This window comes from Phoca vitulina, unplaced genomic scaffold (genome assembly GCF_004348235.1).
Source record: "Phoca vitulina isolate PV1807 unplaced genomic scaffold, GSC_HSeal_1.0 scaffold59, whole genome shotgun sequence".
Lineage (NCBI taxonomy): Eukaryota > Metazoa > Chordata > Mammalia > Carnivora > Phocidae > Phoca > Phoca vitulina.
Genome location: NW_022589762.1, coordinates 4,046,970 through 4,055,868, shown reverse-complemented (window position 1 = coordinate 4,055,868; position 8,899 = coordinate 4,046,970). Strand labels below are relative to the sequence as shown.

The following is an 8,899-nucleotide window of genomic DNA, read 5'->3' as shown; positions in this document are numbered from 1 at the left end:
TTTTTTTTTTTTTTTTTTTTTAAGATTGTATTTATTTATTTGACAGACAGAGAGAGCACAAGCAGGGGGAGCGGCAGGCAGAGGGAGAAATAGGCTCCATGCTGAGCCAGGAGCCTGATGCAGGACTCCATCCCAGATCATGACCTGAGCTGAAGGCAGACGCTTAACCGACTGAGCCACCCAGGTTCCCCTCTTTTTACTTTTTAAATGTGGCTCCTATTTTTACTTTTTAAATGTGGCTCCTAGAGAACTTAAAATTACATATGTGGCTTACATTATATTCCTATCAGGCAGTATGGCTCTGGGGTCTGTGCTTGTGGCCACTACTCATCTTCCCCTGCCCCAGCCTCAGGGGAGCAGCCTGTCCCTCACACCTGCTCGTTCAGCTGGTACGTGATGGGGAGCCAGGCAGTAACTCCCACAACTCCCCAGTCCATCTCCTCCAACGGCTCAGACACGGCCCCTTCCCACCCCAAATCTCTCAGCCTTGCCTCCAGCTCTGGAGATAGCTCATCTTTACCTCCTTCCAGCAGGAATCCCTGAATGGCAAGGTGGGGAAATCCCTCCCTCATTGCCTAGGGCAATCCCCACCTGCTGCATGCGGGAGAAACTGAGGCCCAGGACCACATGGAGGAAACAGAAGCCCCAGAGGTGCCATTTCCCACCCACTACAGAAACCTCCTCCAAAGCAGCCCTAGCAAGCTCTATCCACATCGTCCTACATCATGAAATTCCATGTAGGTCTATGTAGTTCTACAGAGTGAAACTGACTTCACATCACATGGACCCGATCCATAGTACTGCAAAGAGGGCCTGCCTTCTGGCAGTGAGAAATGACAGCACCCTGAGGGCGGAACAGGTTCCAACCCCCTATTCCCCCTCTGCTAAGACACACACAATATCCACAATATAGGCAAGCTCAGTACTTAATAAGTCAGGGTGTATCCAACCTCCGAAAACAGACACGGCTCCCAATGTGGCCAGAGCACCACAGAGCCTACCGGACTAGGGTTCTTGACACGGACCCCACCACACCACCAGCCCACACAGGCTCAGGGTTTAACAGGGCAGTGGGAAGAGTCCGTTTGACCTGGGTTCAAACTCCAACCCCAGAATTAATCTCTGTGTGGTTTTCCTCCTCTTCTTTAGAGGTTGAAAAACAAAACAAAATCAAACCAGCAAACCCTATCTCACAGGGCTGCCATGAAAATTAAACAAGGTGATATAGGCAGAAATGTCTAGAACTGGCACCTGATAGGCACATAATAAATGCTTGTTTCCCTTCCCCTTCCTTCATCAACCAAAGCCCCAGGTTTTCTCCCCCAAGAATTGATAGTAAGTTCCCATTCTATACATACTTAAATGCAGGATTTTATATTTAAATCTATTCGAGTTCATCTTAAGATAAGTATACATATTTAACATTACTCAATGTCAAGTAATTTTTTAATGGCTAAAAATTGAACACAACTTACAAAAATGTTTGGTAGGGGATGCCTGGATGCTTCAGTCGGTTAAGCATCTGCCTTCGGCTCAGGTCACGATCCCAGGGTCCTGAAATCGAGTCCTGCATCAGGCTCCTTGCTCAGCAAGGAGCCCACTTCTCCCTCTGACTGTCGCTACCCCTGCTTGTGCTCTGACAAATAAATAAATAAAACCTTAAAAAAAAAAAATTTGGTATTGTGCAGTTAAAAAAATTAAGGTGTATTCATGTAAGGTAATCTTATCCAGATCCTTATAATTATGGCTTTAAATTATTTTTTATGATACAGGATATTACTATATAGTATTCAGTAAGAAAAAAAACAGGATACAGTGTAATTGCAATTATGCTAAAATATATAAATTTACTTGCATGAACACAAATTTGGAGGGATATATACCAAAATATTAACCGTGCTCATCCCTGAGTTGTGGCATTATGTACCATTTTTTCTTCTTTAATTTATAATGGTTTTCTACAGTGAGCATGTATTAATCTTAACATAAAAAAAATGGTTTTTCATCTCCTATTTCTGCTTAATCTCAGCATTTAGACAATTAAGATGATTATGAATCCTGGCTCTGTCCTCCTTGCTTGCTATCGTAGACACCCACAGAACTGATAGAGGACGAAGCCAAAATGAGAGTTCTGTGGCCTGTCACTAGAGACCTCCCACCCCCACAGCAACGTGAGCTCAGTACGAGCCGCCAGGGTAGCCTCTCAACCAGCTACAAATCCATCTTACTGCTGCAGCAGCCCGATCCTATTTATTTCTCTTGAACCCAAGAAAAATCATGAGACTCCAAGTCCTTACTAAACACTCTGCCAACCTCAACTAGATGTTTCCAGGACTTGGTAGGGTGACTGTGTTGGCAAGCAGTTCTCTCAGTGCCATTTTGGAGTCCCCTTGTCAGTAAGAAGCCTACCAGCCTGGGGCGCCTGGGTGGCTCAGTTGGTTAAGCATCTGCCTTCGGCTCAGGTCATGATCCTGGAGTCCTGGGATCGAGTCCCACATCGGGCTCCCAGCTAAGCGGGGAGTCTGCTTCCCCCTCTGACCCTCTCCCCTTTCATGCTGTTTCTCTCTCTCTCTCTCTCACTAATAAATAAATAAATAAAATCTTTAAAAAGAGGCTTACCAGCCTGCCATTTCCAGATCTTGTCACATTAAGGAAAAATGATAACAACAGTTATCATTTTGCCACCTCGCCCTCCCCCTCTGATTTGGCAGGGCTGATGTGTAAGAACCCAGCCACCGGAACTCACCAAAGGCAAGTCGGTGCAGTGTCTCCCTTCTCTCAAAGCCCGCTCCTCTTCTCCTGAGCCCTCTCACCAAGTCTGCTCTTCGTTCCCAGAGAGAAAGGCAAGAGAAGTGTGCTCTGCCTCCAAGAACGATCCACCACATGCTTCAAGCAGGAATCTCCCCCTGCCTGTCCTGGTTGTCTTACTGCTCTGACTGTTGCTAAAAAAAAAAAAAAAAAAAATCCTTTTATGTTGTCCAGCTGACCCAGGCCTGTTGCCTCCCCACCCAGAGCTCTGCCTACTGAACAAATTGCCTCCCTCGTCAACTATTACTCAAGGCTCAAAGCCAAGATGGAGATCAGCCAGGAAGAAACAAAACTAGCCTTTTATCCTGGCCAGGACAATTCACGAAGACCTCTCAAGGGCTTGAAGGGAAGGGGAATTCATGGTTCTGGCAGGGGTGAGCTTGGCATGAGCTGACGCGGGCACACACCACAATACCTTTGCTGGTAAGACACAAAGAAGACCGCTCCACCAAATAATGGGCTCCAAGCAGCTCAGGTTTCACTCTAAGCAAAGGGCCCCCTGGGAAGGAGAGGCCCACCCTATGTGTCATCAGCCCTCCCCATCAGCCCTATGCACTGCCCCCAACACCCTGCCTTTCCTTTCAGCCGGATATGCAATCTCATCCCACAGGAGGGTCACCCTGCCTTAGCACAGCTCCCATTTCCTGCCCCTGGTGACTCCTCTGAAGTCTATTGTTCCCATGAAGTTTGGGTCAAAGGAAGCCAGGTCCCCACCCATGGGGGCCCGCCCACCCTCGGCACCGTGATGGAGCTGGCCCACACTACCAGGAGCCGGGCCTGTCCTCCTGCCTTTCCAGGGGCCTGCCGGTATTAAAGGCAGGAGGGTGTGGGCACCCATCTTAGGGACCGGAGTTCCAGTGGAAACGTTCCCAAACAAAGATCCAGTCGCTACCAGCTGAAGGCTCCAGGACCATATCACCTAGGACATGATTAGAGTCTCCCTAGTATCTAAATGGAGAGACCAAAAGCAAGGGGAGAACTGTCATTTCAGAAGAGGTCAAGCCAAAGCTGGAATTAGAACACAGAGTTGGAGACTGCACTGCCCAGTAACAAAGCCCTGCCCCCACCTCCACCTGGGCCCCTGAGCTAGTTAAACCCCCGGGGGAAGGAGGGGGGCACAGGAGAGCAGCTGTTCAGCTCCAATTTCAGAGCTTTAAAGGGAGCTGTCGCCCCAACCCCTGCCAACAAAGGGTCATGGGGGGCAAAGCAAGACGGGCAAGGTAAAGCCACCCTCACAAGCCCTGAATTTCCCACTGCCCCCAGACTGACCTCGACTACAGGAAAGGCCACGGAGCAAAGCTGGTGACCCATGTCCTCCACTTGCACCGAGGAGGAGGAGAGGAGCCGCTGATTAGGCAACAGGTATCACTCTGTGCCCGTCACCAGTGCAAGACTCCAGAATGGAAGTCGAGGGACGTTGCGACATTTGCAACCCAGGAGATCTAGAAAGATAGGCAGACCCTTCTCCACCTGGCAGAGTAATGTAGGCAAAAGGAGGGTGCATTTAAAGACCCCCAGAGGGCCCCTTCCAAAGTTGGCATTCTCAGATTCTACAGTTCTGTGCTTTCTGCTGGGACAGAGGGGAGTATTTCTGCCTCCTATCTGAGCCACAAGATGGGAGACGTCACCAAGCGAGACCGGTCCAGCCTCCACACCTCTTAGATGAAGGTGCCTAGGGGGTCTGAGCGTTGGGATCCACAGAAGAGGAGACAGAATGTGAAGTGAGAACAGAATGGACTCTAGTCCCAGCTCTGTGACTCACTGGTTGTGTAATCTTAAGCAAGTTACTGTCCCACTAGTTTCCCTGTCTCAGTTTCTCTGTCTTCAAAGATTTTTATTTATTTATTTGTCAGAGAGAGCACAAGCAGGGGAAGTGGCAGCCAGAGGGAGAAACAGGCTCCCCGCTGAGCAAGAAGCCCGATGCGGCACTCGATCCCAGGACCCTGGGATCATGACCTGAACTGAAGGCAGACGCTTAACTGACTGAGCCACCCAGGCGTTTCCTGAGGGAGTTAGATACTAAGATCAGAGTGTCCAATAACGTTCAGCAGGTTGATCCTGCGGTCAAGGCAAAACTGGAGTTAGAGCAAAGGAGTTGCAGACCCTGTGCTCCCGGGACAAAGCCCTGCCCCCACCTCCACCTGGGCCATCAGCTACCCTGGTTCCTAAGGATGAAGAACATCATACAGGGTCTGGCCTATGGCAAAGGCTTAATTCATGTTTGCTAAGTAAACACAAATGAACAGGGCAGGGTTTGTCAAAGGGTGTTCAGAGAAGTTCTTGGGAAAAAAAGAGGTTCCATGCTGAAATACACTTAGGAAACACTGGCTACTAAGTCTGGAAGGGGCCATACAGTATGCTGGGTACTTGGCAAACACCGAATTTTCACAACAAACGTTTTAGAGAGATATTAATTATCCCCCTCTCATATTATTCATCAGGAAACTAAGCCTGAGGGCCTTAACAATTTTAAGTGACTGTCGGGATTTGCACCCAGGTATGCTGGTCCAGCCCCAAATCTGTATATTTTCTATTCCATCAATGCTGCCTTGAGACCCGATGCCGTCAAAGTCCTGGCCGCACGCCCGGTCTAAGCAGGTGAGAGGGTGAAGTGGCTCTCACCAGAACACCTGCATCCTCAGGGTGCATGGAGGAGCAGCTACCAGCTCCCACCCCTGAGAGTGCCTTGTTTCTTCCTTCCAAGAAGTCCTCAACATTATGCCCCCATCTCCTTGTTGTGGGAATGAAGAAAGAACTCTGTGCCCGATCTGCCTGTGTCCCCCTACCAACACCATCACACGCTGTGTCACTTCTGCCAATCTCCTGGACAGTCGTGGCTCCCTCCCTGCCCAGTTCCTGCCTTTAAAATATTTCAAATGATAAAACCCTAAATGGAGAAAGAAAAAAAAAAAAAAAAGCAAAACAGAAAGGAAGAGATGGGGAAACTGAAGACACCCAGAAGTGTCTTCCCACAGGTCAACTAGCAAATCAGAGGCAGCCCTTCCCTCCCAGCCCGCACTAAAGCATGCACGCAGTTACTCCCTTTCCCTTCCCACAGCCAAGTGGAGAGTAATCTAGCAAGTTGTAAAGAATCAGATTCTTCCATTTGACTACTGGGTAGCTAGCTCCAAGAAAAGCTGGACCAGCAGAAAATAGTCCAGGCTGGTACACATCCATCCTCTTTGTCCTTGGGGCCAACTTGAAAAGCACTGGTCACACACCTCTGAAGATTCAAGACAGCCTGGAACCATCCCCAGTTCTCGCTATCAACAACCCATCCCATCACCGCTAGACAAAGATCTCAACTTCCTTTAGCCTTCTACCAGCTTGCTCTCCCGACTGTTTCAGGCAAGAACAGAACCCACTCGCCCTCAGAAAGACAGCTGCGTGGAAGAGGCAGGTGCGGACAGCTTCCTTCCAGCTCTGCCCAGTCCAGGGCGAATGGAGCCCGGGGACCACACACTCCAACAACCACAGTCCAATTATCCCTGCACACATGCAAGAGAGACATGGTCTCTTGCCCATGGTCATGCAGGCAGGAAAAACAGTCATGCCCGGAACCAACATCCTCACAGAGAAATACACACGTACAGAGGTGGCATTGCACAAGAACTCAGACACTCAGACTTTCAGACAGCACTCTCCTCGAGTGGAAATATACTCACGTTCAACACAAACAAATACGCCTACTGGCAGCCAAGGTGAGTCAGATGTGAACAGGTATCACCCTCAGATACACCCAAAGCTAGGGAGCCGGGACGGTCAGGCGGTCACATGAACTCATCAGACAGTCACTGTGTGTGACCGGAATCCCCTTTTACACACATGTGCACCGAGGCTGTGTCCCTGGGAAAGGCGCGCTTCGGGTCTGGGAGTTCTCCTCCCTCGGGCTGGTCCCCACCGTGGAACACGACAGGCTTCTCAAGCCCCGGGGAGCTGGGCACCCTCCGGAGGGATCTCCTCCACTTTCGCAAAGCCTCAGCATTTCCACCAGCCAATACACTACCTCCAGGGCTCGCTCTTCCAAGTCGGAGAAGGGCCCGGCAGAAAAGAGGCATGGGTGCTGGGGCCCTTCGACCGCCGCCGCTCCCGCTTCTGCTTCTGGGCCTTTCGGCGTCTGGGACCCCCTTCCCGCGAAGCCCCTTGCATCCCCCCACCCCACCCCCGGCCCCAGCCCGAGGTCCGCGCCGCCTCCACGTGCCGGGAGAGCTCCACACGCCCGGCCCGACGCCGGCCCTCCGGCCAGGTCCTCGAGTCCCCGCGCCGCGCCGCACCCTTACCGGTCCCAGGGTGCGGGAAGGTGGGGCGGAGGCGCTAAGCCAGCTCCACGGGGTCCGCCGCGCGCGCCAACTCGTCGCCGCGGCTCCGCTAAGCTCCCGGGGGGGCGGCGACGGCACTGCGGGACGACAGGGGGCAGCGCGCGGAGCCTCGCGGCGGCCCGGGACCACCGGCCGGGCAGGGAGGAGGGAGGGCGGGCGGCGGCCGGAGCCCACCCCGCGCCGGCCCGCACCCGCTTCGCAGCCGCCGGGGGCTGGCGCGCCGAGCCGAGCCGAGCGGAGCGGAGCGGAGCGCGCCGAGGGAGGAGTTTTCCCAGAATGGGACTGACGGGAAAGCACGGGAGCTCCCTATTCCTGGAGGAGTGAGTCAACGGGCGAGAGGAAGGGAGCTCGGGGGCCAGCGGCGGAAGGGAGGGCAGCGGGGGCGCGGGCCGGGCCGAGAGGTCCGGAGCGGGAAGGGCGAGGGGGGAAGAAAAGAGCGGCGGCGCACGCGGCCGAGGGGCCGGCGCGGCGGGGGGCGGGGGGGGGGGCGCGGCGGGGCGGGCGCCACTCACCTGGGGGACGCGGCCGCGGGCGGCGGGAGCCGGGAGCTCGGGCCCTGCCCGCCCCCTGGCCTGGAGTTTGAAAGGAGGAAGCCTGGAATGTGCGGAATGAGGGCTGGTATGAGATGCGCGCAGCTGAGGGAGGGAGGGAGCCGGAGGGAGGGGCGGCCCTGCCCCCGGCCCCTCGGGGAGGAGACTGGGCCGCAGGGGGAGGGGGCGGCCGGGCGGGGGCGGGGCCGGAGGGGGAGGGGAGGCGCGCGCGCGGCGGGGCGGTGGGACCGCGGCCGGGCGGCGCGGACCCCTCGGCTCGGACGCGGCCTCCGCCGCTTCCCGGCGACCAGACGTTCCCTTGGATCTCTCGGCCGCGACTCTCTTCGTCCTCCCGGAGCCCCCCGGTTCCTGCCTTTCCTGGCCGAGTCTCCGACTGTCTTTCCCAGGAGCTGAAAACCTTCCTCATAACCGGGGTAGGGGGAAGGGGGGGGGTCCTGTGGGTGGCCCTGCCACCCTCGGCGTCCCCGGCCGGCGCCGCTCCGCACAAGTCCCTGGGAGGCCGGGGAAGGGGCGGGCGCCCGACGCGCAGGAAGGGCTGCTCCCTTCCCCGCGGCTCCCACCAAAGGACACTCGCTCCGGGGAACCAGGAAGCAGGAACTCGCGGGCTGTAGTCCCAGATCCGCCGCCAGTGCCCCAACGCGTGCCCTCCCCGGCGTTGGTCCTTACGGTCGTTGTCTGTCCCTTGAGGATCTGTCCCTACCAAGAGCATATATAAAGCACATGGGGAGAGGAGACTCGATGTGAAGTCCGTGTGGCACGGGGAGACACCTTCTGGGCTCAGTAACTCAATAAGATTATCCAATATATATTATGTGTCCCCCAGATGCTGTGAAAACAAAAATGAAAATAAGACCTCAGCACCTGCCCTCAAAGAGCTTAGCTTTAGCTGGGAAGACTCCGTATATAGAAGAGCATTGCCACAAAGTGGGAGTCTGGGTTTGAAATGAACGTACCAGATAGTTTACTCTCTTGTTGGGGAGAGGGGTGCGGGAAACGCACTGGACTCCTTTTTGGAAGTGTTGACTTAAAGCAGTGTTATCACATACCTCTCTGTCTCACCTTGTTGGGAGGCTGAAACCAAAGGACTTTTGGCTTTTTCCAAAAATCAGATCCAACCCGGCGGGAGCGTTATCACTTCACCTTGTATTGCCGTGGCTGTCCAGATGGTATCTCCCTTACCAAACAGAAACTTCTTTGAAGACAGAGTAAACGTCTGATTTA

General features: G+C 54.0%; 1 protein-coding gene across 1 annotated transcript in view; it reads right to left on the bottom strand.

The window, feature by feature from the left end:
* The window catches only part of TEAD4 (TEA domain transcription factor 4), a 66,519-nt gene extending 59,269 nt beyond the window's left edge, over positions 1 to 7,250 (bottom strand). The window contains exon 1 of the mRNA XM_032390797.1: positions 7,089 to 7,250. The gene's annotated coding sequence lies outside the window, so the exon portion shown is untranslated. The remainder of the gene's footprint in view (positions 1 to 7,088) is intronic.
* Between the last annotated feature and the right edge of the window lie 1,649 nt (positions 7,251 to 8,899).